Genomic DNA, 20,292 nt, shown 5'->3' with positions numbered 1-20,292 from the left:
AGTATAAATATGAATAAACTACCATTATTAAGTAATATTTAGAGACAAAACCTATGTCCATAGTTACAAATTCATTAACGTTTAATGAAATGTAATTTATGTTGCTATTATGGTCTTTTAGCTATAATTTTAATATTTGTTGCTAAAGGTCGGATTTCTTTTATTATCATGCGTTTGATTTCTGAAAAAATAAAATAAAAATTGAATAGAGTTGTTGAAACAATAAGGTTTCAAACTTAATTAACCCATCAAAATGAGTATAAAAGTTTGAAGAGAAGGTGAGGATCAACACATTATATTTTCAGCTAAGCCAACAACTAAATAAATCTGAACTCATAGTTATCTTTCGAACATCACAGCTTGAAATGTGCTAGAGCAGAGTTTCCATCAAGTCCTTTTCCATCGTAGAATTCAACAAATTCTTTCACTGTGGTTTCTCTATATAAGGGGGGATGTTCTTCTGATAACAATTCCTTGATGGGGTAGATCTTTGTAGATAGCTGAAGAAGGTTGTAAAAAAAACATGCCACAGATATTCTTGGGCCCACATGGTTGGCACGTACTCTGTGTTCAACGCTTTTAAACCTGTCGTTTGAGACAAGCTGTACAAATTAAGTGAAAATTATCAATAATTTCATGATAAATCATGTGTAAGATGTATTAAACAACCAAATTTCATTTGTTATAAAATAATGCTTGAAACATGGTTATTTGGAAGAAATTTTTTCAATATGTGACTAGTTACATGAGACTTACTTGTAGAAAATCTCCAATGTTTACTACAAGAGCTCCATGCGTGGGACAGACATCTATCCATTGATTTTGATGAAGAACTTGGAGACCACCAATGTGATCTTGTAGAAGGATAGTAAGAAAATCGTTATCTGAATGCTTGCTAGTGCCCATTGTTAATTCCGGTTCAGGGCACGATGGATAGTAGTGACCGAGAATTAAATGTCCCTTGGCACAGTCCATGTCCTTAAGGTGGTTGGGATTGAGCTGAAGAGCCTCCGATAGTAACTCGAACAATGTGATCCCCATTTTTATAACGTGCTTTGAGTACTCGATTATTACTTCTCTACAAAAATTAAGCATTTTCATTGTTAGGTTGGTCTTGTGAAAATAATTCTCTCTATAAACCAAGGATTAATTTTAATTTATCATCGATGAATGTAATAAGCTCGCTAAAAAGATCAAGGATTATAAGAACTTCATGCATAGGTGGGATACAAATTACAAACATTCTTGGAGTTGCACATTCTTCAAGAACATTTTAGGTAAAAGGGGAGATAATTAAATTATCTATTTTTATACTACGTTTTCTATTTTCACACCAGAAAATAATAGGCTGGATTTCAATTTTCTTTAAATTTGGGGGTATTAAACTCACACCTTCCAATAGATTGAACTAGATAGCAATTTCTCAATCCCTAATCTCGTATCCACAAGGGAAATTTAATAGAAAAGTTCTATAAAAAATCATCAACTCTACATATTTCATCATCCCGAATCTCGGATGAGTCAATCTGATGGATGATTCACATTGACTCTCACTTGGTGGCCAACTTGGTTAAGATAACTCGCCTGGATTGTCTGAGTCTCGGACAAGTTTTAAAACCATGCTATGTAATGGTTTTCACTTTAGTACCCTTATTTTTAGACCCCAAATTAACTCTTTGCTCAGCTCACCCCTTTTGCCATTCAAATAATAGATATTATGCTGGCTCTGATAGAGCAGCCAATGGGTCAGATTGGTATCAATCTGATGCTATACTCCATGTATCTAAATAAAATAATTAACATATATAAGTATATGTAATTGTATATTTCGAGTACATTATCGGATTCAGTTCCTACCGGATCGGAAGATGTTGATCCAATATCGATCTGATAAGTTATTGGATGGGATTAGTCCTTATCAAGACCAAAACCTTAGACCTTTAGTTAACCGATCATATGGATTGGGTTTTGAATCTTCATCATCAATTGATAACCCTATCTCTAATACCATTTGATAATTAGTAAGGGTTGCAATTTGGTTCAGTTTGGGCCAATTTGAACCAAACAAAAATCCCAATAGAACCAAACAACCTTATCCAAACCGAAGGTCAGTTTGATTATATGGCTTATCAATATTCTATAAATTGGGAAAAAAATGTGGTGCATAGTACTATATTGTCGTCCCCCCCCCCCCCCCCCCTTTTTCTCTCTCTCTCTCTCTCTCTCTCTCTATATATATATATATATATATATATAAATTTTATATTAATTGGTTCTCCAATTTCTTAACCTGAACAAAACCGCAACTTGTACCAAACCGATTCACCCTATTATAAAGCTGTTGGTTTGGTCCTCAATGTGAACCGGACCAAGTTGCACCCCTAATCATGGTTTCAAAATTCATCTGAGACCGAGACATATTGTTATTAGGTATGGACGAGACGGACAGACAAGTTAATTTATCGGACGAGATTTAAAATCCCATTTTCATTTTTCAATTTTTTGAAATGTATATTACAAAAAAAAGAAAAAAAAAAGAAAAAAATAAAAAAACAACAACTTGTCCAAAATGACTCGGTATCTGACATGGACAAGACGAAACAAGACGCAAAACCGAGTTTTAAAAACCATGCCCCCTAATAATTAAAACCTAACTAATACACCGAAAGAACTCAAGCAATATTATTCAATTAGACTCATTTCATGTGCCATACTTGTTCTAATTAATATGTACCTGCATGCCATGGGCAACTCTTCCGGGTCGATAGGGTCAGGACCCATGAGACAAAATTAGGTGTCTCTCCAATTAGCAGCTGGTGCTTGATAGAGATCAAAGTTGCTATTGTAAATCACTCTTCTTGTGTTGTCTCGCGTATAGTACTTCATCTTCACTTCTTTGGGTTGCTCATTAAACCTACGTACTCCTTCAATTATTCCATCCAATACTTCTATAGGTATCTCATGGTTCACCAATTGAAAGAAACCCCAAGTCTCCGATGCACTTCGGACTTGTTCGATAATTTCCTTACGTCGATCGACACTCTTCTCGATTTCTTCTAGATCTATAATTGGAATCGTGAAGTTCCCATCGAATGAAGTAGAATTATCATCGAGTATATCTCGAGGTTGGATGAAGATTCGTGGGATCTTTGCTACGCCATCATCGACTAGGCCTTTAACACCAGCTTTCGAATTGTCGAAGGCCTTTAATTCCTGGGTTCGATCATAGCCGGTGCCGAAGCCCACCATTTTTGTCTTCTCTTTGGTTTTGTTTGATATTTGAATGTAGAACAGAAGAAGAAGATGACTAATGAGTTTCTGAAATATTGGTGATTGAGACATGCCCCTCAATGTTTTATAAATACTTGAGATACCTCCCTTTGTTGTCAAACTAATGAAATGCACCATGACCTTGGCCTTCTCTCATGGGCTAAAGTAAAAAGACCTCATGCCTTCATCTTTCTTCTTTGCAAAATAGCCCTTGATTTTCTTTCAAACATTTCCTATCTTCAACTTCTTCAATCTCTATCTATTCAACTTTATTTCCATTCCCTCATTTTTGTTGGTTTATGGCCTTAACTTGAGTTTTCAGTATTTGAGCGTACTTTTATAATTGAAAATTATTTGTTTCCCCTTAAGATACCATATATATATATATATTCCAAATTCAAAAATATTAAAACCTATTGTATTTTCTCAATTTTCATTCATAAAGAATTATCATCGCTGTGAAATCACATAAATCTTTTGTGTTTTTGATTTTTTCTATTTTAATCTTCATAATTTATCCATCTTTATTGATCAAAGGGGTTTTTTTGCAATAATTTCAATGTTACCTACCTATATTGTAGAAAATCCATTGACTTTCCTAACGATCAAAATTCTATTTTTTTCTAAAATCTTATCATGTTGGTGAGGATAAATGAAGGTCAAAGAAAATATAAATTTCAAAGTTGAAGAGGGTAAATTTTTTTATACAAGAGTTTGAAGAAGACAGAAATTGTAAGGTTTAGGAAGAAACAATATGTGACTATAAGTTGAGAATAAAGGTAGGAGAAAAAATACAAGAGAACCCTTAATTTGCAATCCTGAAATGAGGAAAGCCAAGCCCCTCGCCCCACACACACCCCACACCCCACACCCGCACCCTCACGCACACACGTTTTTTATAATTGGAGGGAGATTTAGACACCTCATAAAAAAGAAAGGAACCCAAGCTGTGAATAGCAAAATTTTCCAATGCATCCATCTGGAGGATCATTGTTAATTAATTTATTTGGGAAGATTGAGGTCTAAGAGGATTGTCATCAATTTGAAATAAGAAGAGAGTATCTTAAATATTCTCTAAAATATGGAGGTGTCTATATAAATCACCCCTAAAATTTCAATAAAAACCAAAGGTTTCTAGAAGTTAGAAGATAAGGGTCCCTTTTAATAACAACCAAGGAACGTGGGTGGTGTGACTTTTGAGGCACCTACCACCATTTTCCTTTTAAAAAAGTGAAAACGACTTAATAATTTTTATCCGATCCTCATTTATTTATATATATATCATCGTTTATGTAATTTTAATGCAAAGCATGTGCGATGCACCGTATTTCTTACACAAAGGAAATTATATATAAAGTCGTGATAATCTGATTACCCCATGTCACATACTCAATTGACTACTTGACGTGGTAAGTTCCGAAGCCATAGACCTGCGTTCCTCGGGAAACATGCCTCGGGAAACATGATTCTCTCAGGATACATTCTTTTGAGGAAATACAGCCATGTGTCTCGAGGAGTGCAGCTGTATTGTTCTCGAATTTGCCACGTCAGGATAATCGATGGAGTATGTCACGTGGGATACTTAGATTATCAAGACTCTTCTAAATATTACTGCTAGGGATATAAATGGTTTTGAAACAACAAGCTTAATTTGTCCCAATTTAATGATCCAAAAGCTGGGCAAGGAGCTTTTCTTTTTGTTAAAGGCGTGATTCCCTTGCAATGCATGTGACATGTTCAACAATATACCTACCATACAGAAGAATAGTGTAATTGAACAATGGAGTTCCTTGAGCTAGCTATCTCTTGCTAATGCTTTATTTTGTTTGCATTTAATGGCCTAACATTGTCTAAATCTCTAGTTTTTCTATTTGTAATTTGTGACAACTTTTAAACATACTTATAATAATCGTTTTTAATATCCAACTTATTGTATGGATCATATACTTTTTTTGCTTGTTTTTTTGTATATTTTATATTTCTTCAATTCTATTTTTTCTTCACTAATTGTAATTTCTTTGATGATTTCTTGGACGTTATTTATATATGAGAAAATGTCCTTATTAATTAAAAGAGTTTCTTTATGGGAAAAAAATTACATGCATAAGAAAACTTGATGGTGGAGTGCTGATGTCCAAGAGGATTCATGTAAAAGCTTGGCAAATTTTTGGCACTAGTAATTTAGTAAAGAATATAGATACTAAACAGGTGGAATACTCAACTTGACACAGCGAAGGATTCATGGAACCCTAAAAACACTTAATTTACACTTGCTTAGAATCTTATAATTAATACCAAGAAGGAATGATGCATGGATGCAAGAAAATGTTCTACAACATAGCAAATATGGATTCCATAGCTTAGTCCATACCATGGTATAAAAGCTCAAAATTTTCTTAAACCTAAATTGACCAACTCCAATTGGATTTCATATAGATTTGAACACAAAAAAGTCGATTTGAAAACTTTATCGAGTTAAGTCCGACTCTCAGGTGTGTCATACCTCAGTTAAGCCTCATGACCGTCTTATATTTATAGCTCTCCCCTTCTCCAACGGATTGATATTTTGGAGTAGTTGATTGGTTAACACCAAGAAAAGTAGATTTGAAGTCGGAAGTTAAATCCAACATATTCAACAATATAATAGTTGTGAGGGTAAAAATTGCTTATCTCCCCCATAAAAATTGTGCCACCTAAAAATCTGCATGAATCAGAGAATGAAGCTTGGATGATCATTTTGCCAAAAGAAGGAAGTAAGCATGACCTCTGAACTATGTATGGTGACTATACACACTATATTGAACTAAACCATAATAGAAAGATATTAAATCACACCGCCTTAAATAAAAAACAACCAATATTAAGTTAAATTTAGTCAACATCTTAGAACTTAAGGCAATAATCTTGAGATATGTTTGTAAATTATATGTTAGAAAGTCAATTAATAGCGATGGAAAATGGGAGAAGAGGTGAGAGCTACTAATACCAATGTGTGTGCACCAAGTAACTAGGTGAGCTTTAGAGCATAATCAACAAATACCGTTCCCCCACAATGAGAAATCAAGACTACAACGAAAAGGTGGATCTCAATACTACTTGATCCGAATTTCAGGGCACTTTCCCACCCCCACCCCCAAACTTACAATTAACAATATCAAAATCAACTGATTTTTCTCAGTGATAACCACATTATTATAAATAACTCATTGTACAATTAGAGCACCCAACATAATATTTATATGTATGTGGAGCACATGTTGATGAAATGCAAAATATTTAAGAGAAGAAAAGAGAAAACTAATTGCAACGCACATAGAAATTTACATTACATCAAATGTGGGCTACTACTATGAAGATTCAACCGATTAACTTTCATCTTGGTAATCCCAACAATTTAACACTGAAGCCTCTTCCACTATAAACTAGAGGAATACAACTAGACTATGTCCCTTAGGTAGATTGTCAGGTTCAAATGATCCTCTTTCAATATTAAGAAGTGTATGGTAGCATAAAAAAAAATATGGATATAGTATAGCGATATTGAATTTAAACATAAACCCCTAAAATAAACATAAATGTTTGAACCTACACATAAATAAGTGTATACAATCCTTTTTAATGAAAAAATGGTGATGATCAACAGATACACAACATTCCATCAATTATATACATCGTGGTTAGAGACAACAACAATGAAGAACCAACGAATATGTCATCCACTGATTCTGTACTTATAGTTCTCTTATCCATCACAACTTGAAATGTAGTAGAGCAGAGTTCCCATCTAGTCCTTTTTCATTGTAGTATTCGAAGTATTCCTTCGATGTGGTTTCTTTATATAAGGGGGGATTTTCTTCTGATAACAACTCCTTGATGGGAGAGATCTTTGATAGTTGAAGACTATTGAAGAAGAAACTTGCCACAGACATTCTTGGACCTACAAGGTTGGCACATACTCTATGTTCGACACTTTTAAACCTGTCGTTAGAGACAAGCTGTATCGAGGCAATAGTACAACAAATAAAATAAGTTAAGATATAGTAACAATATCATGATAATTATGCACAACGTTTTTATAAACTTTACTTTTTGTAGATGTGATGAAAAAAAAATCATCAATAAAGAATTGCATTCAGATATTTATCAATAACAATTGCCGATTCAGTAGTTAGGTGGTTTGTGCATTCAGATCCTCCAAGCGAGATGTGTAGAATTATCTATTATGATTGTAATATATAACTCTCACGTTCGTAAGATGTTGAATTTCTAATAAATGCTGAGGTCCCCTTCAATGCTAATGTACCGATTAAAAAAAGATCAAATAAACAATTGTATTTGAACTATTATAAATGATTCATGAAGCATGGTTATAGCCTTGATACTATGAACATCATATTGAGAATAACATTAGAACTTTATAAAATTATTCAAGAACAATATATTATCAAGTCAATCAAAGTTGATTAATATGGATGAAGCTTGTAACAACAAGGAATTTACCTGTAAAAGATCTCCAATGTTAACTACTAGAGCTCCACGCATGGGAGAGACATCTACCCACTGATTTTGATGAAGAATTTGGAGACCACCGATGTGATCTTGTAAAAGGATGGTAATAAAATCATTATCTGAATGCTTGCTAGCACCCAATGTAAGTTCCGGTTCAGGGCACGCTGGATAGTAGTTACAGATAATTATAAGCCCCTTGGCACATTCCATGTCCATGAGGTGGTTGGGGTTGAGCTCGAGAGCCTCCGATAGTAACTCAAACAATGTGTTCCGCATTTTCATAACATGTGTTGAATACTCAATCATTATATCTCTATAAATCAAGCAATTTCATTGTTAGGGAACTTATGAGAAAATTAATTATACATACAAATTAAGAATTAGTTTGAATTAGCATGGCATGTCATAATCCATTTGAACGGGTTGTTGTACAAATGAATTTGAATTTGGGACCTTAATGACCTAATTTTTTTGGGGCATTAGGAAATAATTGAACGATTTAATACAACTCATCACGTACCTACATGCCACTGGCAACTCTTCGTGGTTGAGAGGGTCAGGACCAACTACGCAAAAAAAGGTGTCTCTCCAGTTAGCAGCTGGTGTTTTATAGAGATCAAAGTTGCTGTTGTAAACAAACCTTCTTGTCTTGTCACGCGTATAGTACTTCATCTTTACTTCCTTGGATTGCTCGTTAAACCTACGTACTCCTTCAAGCATCCCATCCAACACACCTATAGGGATCTTATGGTTCACCACTTGGAAGAAGCCCCATGTCTCCGACGCATGTCGAACTTGATCAATTATTTCCTTTCGTCGATCGACACTCTTTTCGATGCCTTCTAGGTCTATAATTGGAATCGTCAAGTGCCTATCGAATGAAGTGGAATTCTCATCGACTGGATCTTGAGGTTTGATGAAGATTCGTGGGATCTTTGTTATACCTTCATCCACTAGACCTTTAACACCCGCTTTCGTATCATCGAAGGCTTTTAGTTCTTTGGTTCGATCGTAGTTGGATATAATATCGGCCGAAACTTCGTTAGTTCCGGAGATCACCATTTTTGTTTTCTCTTTGATTTAGTTTGACATTTTGATATAGAACAGAAGAAGAAGATGAGTAAGTGATTTAGACAGACCCCTCAATGTTTTGATAAATACTCGTGATACCATCCTTAGTTTTCAAACTAATGAGATGCTCCCTTGACCTTAATCTTCTGTTATGGGCTAACAGAAAAAGACCTAATTACTACCCTACCCTTTATCCTCTAGCTAAAAAAATCCCATGATTTTCTCTAAAAATTCATATCTTAAACTTCTAGGGTAAATTATTTTAAATCTATTAAACCTCATCTTCAATCTATCATTTCAACCTTGCCATTTTCTATTGATAAAATATGAATAATGCTGAAGTGACCTAAAGATTGTATCGCATATCGCACATCCTAACGTGAAAATTTGAAGGAATCATAAATGCTTTTCATTGAGATACGAGTCAAAAAGCATCTATGGTTCCTACACACTTTCACGTGAAGATGTGCTATATGAGGTACAATCTTAAGGTGATCACTCTAGCACGACTCATAAAATATATGTTTTCTCTAGAAATCTTACCTACAAAAGTTTGATAAAGGTTGAAGAAGATAGACTCTTTTAAGGTTGAAGGAAAGTGAATAAAACTTTTATACACAAGTGATTGAAAATGAATGATTTTAAGAAAAAATAGTTATGGCTATAAGTTGAAAATGATTATTAATCTATTTGAGAAGACTGGGGTCATAGAGGAATCTTATCAATTGAAACCATAGGAGGGCATCTTAAATATTTTGCAAACCATGAAAGTGTATGTCTGAATCACCCTTAAAATTTTTGATATTTTAACAATGCCCCTTATTAAATTGGTGCTATTAGATTTTACCCCTTTACAAAATGTAAGATTAGGTTAACCCATGGACCATAAGTTAACATTGCTTTTTTTTTTTTATGATTTAAGAGTGAAATTTTGATCGGTAAATTTTTAAATAATTATAAATTTTTTTGATATTTTTGAAATATTATTAATATTGACACAACTACCACCTAATATTGATAAAAGATCATCAAATTGTCAATATTACGAGATGACTTAATCAATATTAACAATATTTTAAAAATATCAAAAAAATTTGTAATTATTTGAGAATTTATCTAATTGATTTTTATTTTTTCTAAATTTTAATTTAGTAATTTAAGTATTTAAAAAAAAATTTGGACAAAATTAAAATTTTTCTCTTAAATCATCAAGAAAGAGCAAGGTTCACTTAGGGTTAAGTGGGTAAACTTACTCTAGCATTTTATAAGGGGATAAAACTAATATCACCTATTTAACGGGGTCTATTTTTAAAGTACTCCAAAAAGTTTAATTAAAATCCAGGGTTGAATTGCATTCAAGTCTAGAAGTTAAGAAGAGCAATGGTCCCTTTGAATAAAAGCCAATAAATGTGAGACGGCTCGCGTGACTTGTGTGTCAACTAGTACCATGGATTGTCGGTACTTATCCACATAAAATTGTATTTTTAATTGGACATGCTTTTATCTCTCTCCGTATATGGGTATAAGTTTTACTCGAAAAAAAAAAAAAAAAAAGCAAAAAGAAAAACACACACACACACACACAATAATATATTGTGGACTGTGATGGTGATCAGCTTAGGTAATTGCTCTAACATATGAAAAACTATGGTGTATGATTAGGAATGGGCTCAGGATTTTTAGTCATTGGGGGCTAAGGTGCTATTTGTTAAACTGAAAAAAATAAGTGTTGAATAGCATTAAGCGCTGAAATTTATAAATACTGAATTTAAGTGTTGAAAAAGTTATTTATTTAGATGCTAAATCATGTTTGTTATACATTGTTGAAATTAGTAAATTGTCTTTGTTACCCTTACAATCATATTATATATTGTTTGCATGTTTCAAATGCTTATTTATTATCAAACACAATAAAATATATTTTTTCTTATAAAATTAAAATACAATTCATTTTTAAATAATAAATAATACTCAAATCTTCAATTTATAAATAATAATTTCTATTTATAAAAACCCACAAATTTCAAATTAAAAACAATAATGTCATACAAGTCACCAAAATTTGAAATCAGCATTAAAAGAACTTAATTTTGGATGAATAATTTTCGATGGAAATAAGAACGTGTAATTATAAAAGTATCCTATGAATTAATAAGGGCAACTCACACCATAGCCAATTTTTTTTGTTTTATATGGGTTAAAGTTTTTGGAATGAGCAAATTTTTAGTGAGGATGGTCTATATGGTCTAGAGATCATCCTCACAAAAAATCAGTCCATTTTGAAATTTCTAAGTTGTCAAAAATAGTTTTAAAAAAAAGGGGATGATTTATGATTCTTGAACTTGTTTTGATAGGATTAGAAGTTTCAGGATGTGTTGATTTTTGGTGAGGATGATCTCTACACTCATAAAAAATCAACTTATTCCAAAACTTTTAACTCATATAAGACAAAATAATTTAGTCATGGTGTGGGTTTGTTAATTTGTGGGGTCCTTATATACTAATGAGGAAATCATCCTCACCAAAAATCAATTTATTCTAAAACTTTTAACCCACATAAGACAAAATAATTTAGGCATGGTGTGGGTTTATTAATTTGTGGGGTGTTTATATACTTATCCATAGGATATAAAAGGTAATATCCTTTTAAGAATAAATGCATACTTGTCTATGTTTAAAAAAATGAAGGGCATACTTGTCCGTATCGAAAAAAGCAAAGTGCTTACCGTTTCAACACTTTTTTTCAGCATTAAAATAGTACTGAATTTTTTTTGCTTCTTTTCAGTAATAAGCGTTGAAAATATAGAGTAAACAAACACCGCTATTTTGACAAAAAGTACTGAATTTAATTTTTTTCAGCAATAAGCACTGAAAAATAGCGCAAACAAACACTGCCTAAGTGTCATAACGTGAAAATAAATATATATTTAACGGTTTAAGGGCCTCGAATTTAATAAAATTTGATGGACCTATGTAAGAGTTAAAATTTTTATTGTCAATTTTTTTTCGACGGACCAAAACCGTTAAATTAATGGAGGATGGGGGAAATTTGATAGCTCTAAGCCGTCAAATTAGGGATCATAAAAAATTTCAATGGCCATAAGCCATAAAAATTTACTTTATAAAATTTCTATGCTTTGGCTTGTCGAATTTTCTTGTCAAATTTTTGTAGTTTTCATAGTGTGTTAACGATAGTCAATGCCACATGGGTTCTAGAGCACAAAATTGTAGGGAACCCTTATATCATTATTCTATTGAAAAACACTTTTCTTACAGTGTTAATAAGGAAAATTTCTTGAACTTGTCACATCCAAAAACATGATCTGATGTCAAAGGTTAGAGAGGACAAACTTCTAAGAAATTTGGAAAAAAATTTAAAACTTATTTTTCACTATTGAATTTAATTTTAAATTTGAGAGTTCGATAAATATCCATTCCTTGGATCAAGTTCAAAAAAGTATTTTAAAAAAAAATTGAATTTGACTTTTCCATGTAATCTAGAAGATTGCGGTGTTGGATTGCCAATGTGGGAATCTATGTGGACTCAAAAGTAAGATTTGAAATCTTACTGATTTAGTTCATCCAATCAGATTGAAAATGAACAAAACATGCCTTTGATTATTGGAAAAAAAAAAACATGTTGGGACATATATTTAATTTGCCTAATGTTCGATGTGTATTCTAATTTGAGGTGAGCTCTATTTAATTTTTCCTCAAATCAATATATATATATTTTTCCTCGTTCAGCCAAAAATAAATAAATAAATAAACGAATTTTTCCAGGGTTGGCTAACTCTTTCCCATAGTATTAGTATGAGTCAGTATAATTCGACTAATTGAGTAAGATTTCAAATCTTACTTCAGATCGTGAGCTCATATGTTGGCCTCCATAAAACATGATCCGACAACAATATTGGATAAAATGAAATTCTAAGAACTTTTAAAAATAAACAATTCGAAATAACATTTATTTTTCACCATTGTATTTTAATTTTAAGTTTTAGGAGTTTTCGAAGTTTGTTAGCCGTCCATTTTCAACAACTTGATTAATGATAAAAAAAAAAAATATATATGTATATATGTAAACCCCGAATGTTTAATTCGTATCTCGATGAAAAAATAAATAGTGGAATTTTAAGAAAATCTTGAAAGTGGGACTTAGGGGTAAAATTTTATGATGTTTCTGATAATTTTTAATGGAATCTGACCTCACCATTAGATTCAAAATGATCGAAAAACATAGTTTAGCCTGTAAGCACGCTCAAGTGCGAGTCCGAATAGAAAAGTTTCAAATCCTCGATTATCGAGTCGGATCAAGCTAAAATAGTGACCTTTTACTAGAGCAAGAATTTTTAAGATTCGATTACACCATTGAATTCGTAACGAAAAATTATTGAACATGGACTATTTATTTATCATTTTTAGATACCAGAATGTCGAATTATCGTCAAAAATGAAAATGACATCAATTTTAGGAGTCACCTCAGGCCAAAAATGTAAATTTTTGTTAGAGACAGAATTTATAGAAATTGACTACACCATTAGATCCGGAATGAAAAATTAGGTGAAATAGAATATTCAATTTTGGAGTCCGGATGATCAAATTATCGTCGATCAAAACAATTGACAAAATACCGATTTTGTCCCAAATTTTATATAAATAAAATTTTAATAATTTTTTTTTATCAATTCGTCTTCTCCAACCCGTCCAACAGCCAACAACCAACGAATTTATAAAAAAAAAATTTGTTTTTTTTTTAAACTTCAAATGTAGATCCTTCGCAAATGGCTCACCGTTGACGACCGACGCAGAAGAGAGAAATATATGCAACCTCGACATCTACAAAATTCACCCAAATTCTTTTCATTTTCTCGTCTTTTTCACCTCGTATCGTCAAAAATCAGCTGTACGTATATTCAGGGATTTCGAAACTTCGACCTCGAAATTCATTCGTTTCAGGGTTAAACCGTCTTCCGCCGCAGAAGGGAGAAATGACGACCACATTAAGATCTTCAAAACCACCTGACCAAATTCAAAAATTAGCCATCTCAAAGTTCGATCCGTCTTGATATCTGCGCTGATCGCCTCGAATTCCGTGCACACGCTTCGATCCTTTTGCCTAGACATTGTAAGGAACTCTTAATTTCTATTAGTAATTGTAGATTGTGAAAATTACATTTAGGATTTTATTGGAAAAACTTTGGATGTATTTCCTAAATATAGAATTCTTTTGTTATTTCAAAAAAAGTCACGCCAGAAATTGCAAGTTTGATATGTTTAATTATATTTTTAAAAAGTTATATATGGTAAGGTATTTTAACAGGTTATTTCCATAAATTGGGTCTTGTGCACTGCTCGGACCCCGTTTTGATATAAAATTTGTATTATTTTTCAATATTATTGATAGAAATATATTCCATAGTTGAAAAATATGATTTAATATTCAATGAACTCATATTGAGTTGATGAATATCAGAAAATGGATATTTTATGAAGAGATTGAAAATTGTAAAAAAATCGAAAAAGGGAAAAAGGGTATGAAACGGTAAAATGTCAGAGTCACACCCGAGGGGTGATGTCTGCATTTTACGTTGTTGTGTTGTGTGCAGGTTGGTGAACAGATATCCAGGGATAGTATTGTTGGTTGAATATTTATTTAAATTTCTATTAGCGGGAGGCGCTGTTTACCTTTCCGTTATGTTATTTATTTTAGGCGGGGTGGCCACACTTGCATGGTAGGAAACTGGATATCCATTCTCAACTTTGTATTGTTAATTTCTCTTTTGTTTTCAAATGAAAATAATATATATATATATATATATATATATATATATATATATATATGTAGCTATTTTGTGAGCTGTTAAAGAGTTTGTGAATGTCTGAAGGGATAGTGCGTCATATCATCCGGAGTGGTGTACTATCATGGGATGTACGGTAGGAACTACCAAGTTCATACGTGGTATGAGACGTGTATGAGAGTGGAGTCACAACTGGAATCCGGGTTATTCCTCTCTATCTTTACCAGTGAACTTGTAATATAAAGGTGGTCGTATACGAATGATTTGTATATTTGAGAATCACATACACGCCTGATAAGCATAGACGAAGATGATTAGTCAGTGATCACTAACAATCTATTGCTGTCGAACGTTCTGACACATCGAGAAAAGACCCATTGCTTACGGTCACGTCAAACGGCCAGCCTGAGCCAAATAAATGGTCAACCAAGCGTGGTAAATGCAGCGATCAGCCACAAAATCAAGAACTAAAAGTCAGAGAAGAATTGTAACATTATGTCCCGACTGGGAGCGATCCAGTCGTGAATCCCAACTCTCTAATTCTAATACTCCACCATTGTGTATTATGTATTTGTTGCTTATTTTGATATATAAAATGAAATCCATGTTTAATATTTTTAATTGATCAATTAGATTTGTATAAAAAGAAAATGTTATAGTGGGTACTGTTGATTAATGTAATGTGAGTTTTAAAATGTTTGGTTACTCATCATTGGCTATATGTACCAACTAATCGTAATTCTTTTATAAAATTTTACAGATTTTAAAATGATTTAGTATGCTTATTCGTTCATGTTAGAAGAGGTTATTGGCAGAAATTGTGTTCTTCCTTACTGGGTAACCATTGTTACTCATCCTTTCCTTCTCCATTTTTTTTAGTTTCAGATCCGGGGCTTGGCGAAGCAGGTGTATAATACGAGTGATGACTATCTAGTATTATAGAATATCTATACAGAAAAATCCATTCTGCCATATCACAAAATTTCTAAATAGTAAGTAATGAAACAATTAACAGAAGTAGTGCTGGAGTGACGTCATATTGCACATCTTGACGTGAAAGTAGAAACTGATAGGCTTGAACACGCTTGGCTTCTGAGTATACATGAGCAGAAAAATCCACAGGTTGTGTGCAATAACCAATCATCCCAATTTTCAAGATGGACATGAAATCCCAGAACAAAAAGTAGTATATCAAGGGCAAGTTTTAACAAACTATACCCTGAAAGTCAAATAGAACAAAGGGGGTAAGTCATGGAAATGAGCCACTTGGATTATTGTTTCTAAGACCCAAACCAGCAAACAAACAAAGGGATAGTATTCCATTTGAATAGAGGGCATGAGATACCTAATTAGCTTACACTGTCCATTAACTATTGATGAGCTTCCTTTCTTAGGCTTTTGAAAGCTTCCCTCTCAATGCCTATAGGAATTACACTTCATAGATGTCAAATACAACATAAAAAAAATAAAATAAAAATAAAAAATAAACAGCTTACTATTTCAGAAATTTGAAAATATATGAAAAAAATGAATGTAACAAAAGCTTCCTTGCAATTCTTTCAAATAATTCACCACCAGTCACACATTCAAGAATCACATAAATCTTGATGAATCCTATCTAGAATGTCACATGTACAAATTGATTACATTTCATTTACAGAGACAAGTTGAAGGCTTTGTTGGATATTATATTCTCAACATAAACATGATCTACTAAAAGAATAAGCTCATATGAATTTGATTAACGTTATGAAAACTGGATTACTAAGTTGAAATATCTTATCATTATATTTGGTTCGAGTACTTAAATAGCATACCATTGTATGGTTGAGGACTGGATGAGCAAATTAGTTGCGCAAGAACAAACTCAAAAATTCAACAGAAACTAAATAAACAAAAACAAATTGAACTACCAAAGATCGTGATCCATGAATATTTCACAATGGCACCTGTGTTCAACTCAGATCGCACATCAAACACCTAGGATCCTGTTTTAAAACATTTTTGTATAAGAGAATGCTAGAACACCTGTTATAGATTTTCTTATTTCACAAGATTTCGAAGATAATTACAGTTTAAGAGTTTCCCATTCATAATGGGAACTATTCTATATGCTTAACAAGAAAATGAGAACAAGTGAGATAATGGGAAGGCAGAGCAACCAAACTTTTACAATTATCTTTCGAAACGAAAAGCAATTATACAGTATACATTGTTAAAATAAAAGCCTCCCTTGTTGGATTCTTTATGTGAACTAACAACTAATATGATTTAGTATGTTTTCAAAGAAATTTTTGTGTTTCAATGTTGTAGACACTTTTAAATACAGCTAAACCAGACTTTTCCATAACTCAAGGTTAGCTTCATGTACCTAAAAGCCTACATAAATGTAACTTGCTTTAATCTTTATAAAATAAAGCAGAGTAAAGAACTTCAAAGCCACTAATAAACCAAAAGAAAAAATATATACACAAACAGACCCAATAAATGAAAAAACCCTAACTCACAAAACCCAAATGCCAAAACTTTAGAAATCATCAAAAGCCAGAACACCCAGATTCAAAATAATTTATCTCAAAGCAAGTAAGGTAAAAAAAATACTTGGGAGTTCAAATCCAGCAATAGGCTTTCGTTGCAGGTCCAAGTGATGGGTCAAGACTGCAAGGGGTCATGAGAGCATTCTTCCTCAATATTTAGTAAAAGAGATGTCAAATTCTTGTGCTGAATTTTGGGTAGGAAAAGTATGTAGTGCTACAAAAACACCATTAGTGATTCGTGTGTGGAACCATAGGCTTTATGTGGTCCACCCATAATTCAATCTAGACTGCTTGATCAGACCAATATATGATAAAAATGATAGGCTTGTTGTAATAACAAATAAATGAAAGAAAGAATAGCACATTGTATAAGTATAATACACTGCAATTTCGTAGGCAAAGAATTCATGATTGAGAAGGATTTTGAAGGCAATTTCTTCATCAATTAACTAATAAAAAGAAACTAAAGTAAGCATATGCATCAGCATACATAGATTAAATAAAGTGATTTTTTGTTTGCATATGACACACACCTTAGTTTTGATAAAACAGTGTCCTTGAAAGCATGAACACACTTGGCTTCTGAGTATACATGAGCAGCCCACTGAGACATACAAAATGATACCAAAAAAGCTCAATCAGACAAGACATTGTCGTCATCGTCATTTAAAAGCAGTAACGACTAAGACAATTATGCTTAGTTCACATAAATGCTCAAGGGAAAAAATCAGATAAATATGCAGCTCGATGCTATTCTAATATATTTAAGGTTATTTGGACGCAACTCAATGTTACTTTATATTTATATAAGATCAAAGCTATTCAATTTGCCATTTGAAGAAACACTCGTTCAGATTAGTTCTAGTGGATTTGTCTCGTACACCTTGAATCTCTTTAGATCCAATTAACGCACATTTTCATGTTAAATCCATGTTTGATAAATAGAAATCATAATTAGATAAATCATTAATGCACATTTTCATGTTAAATCCATGTTTGGTAAATTTCTATATCTTTTAGAACAAAAACAACCAAAAATGTTCGATTTTTATACATAAACCACAGAAAATAGAGAATAAAGGGTAGAATGCTTGAAATTAGGATCATACATCGAAAATCGATAAGAATCCTTCTCAGATCTTGAATTGTTTAAAAAATTATTGGATTCTACTCAGATTCAGCATTTCCCTGCCAATGAACGAGCCTGGAACTTGAAATTCAATAAAAAACATTGAAAATTAAAAAAAATCAAAAATCAAAAGTCTATAAAATATTTTCACAAATAAAGAACCGTACCTTGAAGATTGTTAGAAATCCTCAAATAGAACTTGAAATCTCAAAGAGAAAGCAAAACCTTAGAAAATTTTCTGTTCGCACCCATGCATTGAAAGTCTGAGACTGGTCGAGATGAAGATAAAGCTTCGTAGGATTTGAGGATTTGAGAAATCGAAGAAAACTTGATGGAAAAAGAAGATGGAGCTTCATTAGATCTAAGAAACAAAGAAGGAGCTTCGTTAGGGTTTGAGAAGGAAATATCTGATGTGAGAAATTGAAGAACAATATGAAAATCGAAGATAGAACTTCGTTAGAGTAAAAGAAACACAGTGAAATCAAAGAACAGTTCATCGAAAACGAAGAATGAGTTTCGTTAGGGTTTCCGTCACTCTCGTACTTGTTCGAATTTGAAATTTGAAAGGCATTTTTGCAGGTTATGGATCTAAAATCTGATATTGAGAAACGGTCCATCACAGAGAAACGGTTCTAACCCGTTTTTCATAAAAAACGGTCATAATGTTTCACAATTTTGTTCCAAATTCACCATTTTCTTGTAGTGAAGTTGAAAATTTGTGGACCGTCAATTTTTTGTAAACCATTTTTGATGGGGTTAGAAGTTTTGGAATGGGCTGATTTTTGGTGAGGATGATCTCCTCACCATAGAGATCATCCTCACCAAAAATCAGCATATTCCAAAACTTCTAACTCATGTAGGACAAAACACGTTTGTTAAAGTGTAGGGTAAAGCTTAGGGTGGGGAATGAGACCCTATATATATATTATTTTATTTTTTTTTTAATGTGAGTTTTTCCTTGAAATCTAGAAGGTTAGTTTGTTAGATTGTCAATGTGGTAATCCATGTGAGCCCAACAATTCTTTGTAAGACTTAAAATCTTATTAAGTTAGTAAGAAAAATATTTTTCAATTAGTATAGGACTTAGAAGATTGGACCAAGGATGCATCTCGTTTGAATGAATTTTGAAAAGCACACCCCCAGATTTTGAAAAGTCTAGGGTTATACTTTTAATATCTATAAAAGAAGCGGGGGGGGGGGGGGGGGAAGAAGGAAGTACATCACATCACTTTGTTTTTATATTTTATAAAGTTCAATGGGAGTGTGGGACCATGTAAGAGAGGTATGTTTCAATTTGACGCACGGTTATATATTATTAATTAATGTATGGGAGCTAACTCATAAAAAAAAGAAATTCAAAAAATTTAGCGGGGACTCGCCCCCTCCACTCGTCCCTACATACAAGTGTTTTATTATTAAAAAATATTTGAAAATATTTTTTTGAAAAGTTTAATTGGGATTATAGTCCTATAAACACCTCATTTTTGCATCCGCTTGATTTGGCAATCCGTCACATGGTTGTAGTGGATTCCTAATGATGAGCTCTAAGAATTTGAAAGCTTAAAAATCTCTTTTCCAATTTTTCAATTTGTAGTCTTTTCACTTTTTCTACACGATGTAGAAAATATCGCATGCTTAAGATCGCTAAACCTTACACTCGATTTAGTAAGTATACAAGATTAGGTTCGTCATGCATTTCGATAACCCAAAGAACTCATAACGATAGGAAAATGAGACTTTGAGACTTATAAATAATCATATTGGGACCAAAAGAAATCTCACACTAAAAAATCATAAAATTTAATAAAATAACGAAAATACCTTTCGTGGGTCCCACAACTCCGAAATGTCTCAAAAATATCTTCATTAGTATTGGAATGTGATTTCAAGTCTCACAAGACTAAAATGGATGAATATAGAGAGTTTTACAAAAAATTATAAAAATAACGAAAATACCCTTGATATTTAACTTTT

The 20,292-nt window shown here is 32.5% G+C and overlaps 1 pseudogene across 1 annotated transcript; it reads right to left on the bottom strand.

Moving 5' to 3' along the window:
- Positions 1-211: 211 nt before the first annotated feature.
- Positions 212-8,887, bottom strand: LOC147387826 (1-aminocyclopropane-1-carboxylate oxidase homolog 1-like; annotated as a pseudogene). The gene is made up of 6 exons (XR_015171268.1): positions 8,300-8,887; positions 7,771-8,092; positions 7,017-7,265; positions 2,735-3,081; positions 757-1,078; positions 212-602 (listed from the first exon to the last, which is right to left on the bottom strand). The product of XR_015171268.1 is annotated as a 1-aminocyclopropane-1-carboxylate oxidase homolog 1-like (transcript).
- Between the last annotated feature and the right edge of the window lie 11,405 nt (positions 8,888-20,292).

The sequence above is a fragment of the Akebia trifoliata genome, chromosome 13 (genome assembly GCF_017979445.1).
Source record: "Akebia trifoliata isolate Shusen 1 chromosome 13, ASM1797944v1, whole genome shotgun sequence".
NCBI classification, from domain to species: domain Eukaryota; kingdom Viridiplantae; phylum Streptophyta; class Magnoliopsida; order Ranunculales; family Lardizabalaceae; genus Akebia; species Akebia trifoliata.
The sequence above is the reverse complement of the archived record's forward strand: the minus strand, read 5'-3'. Positions and strand labels throughout refer to the sequence as shown.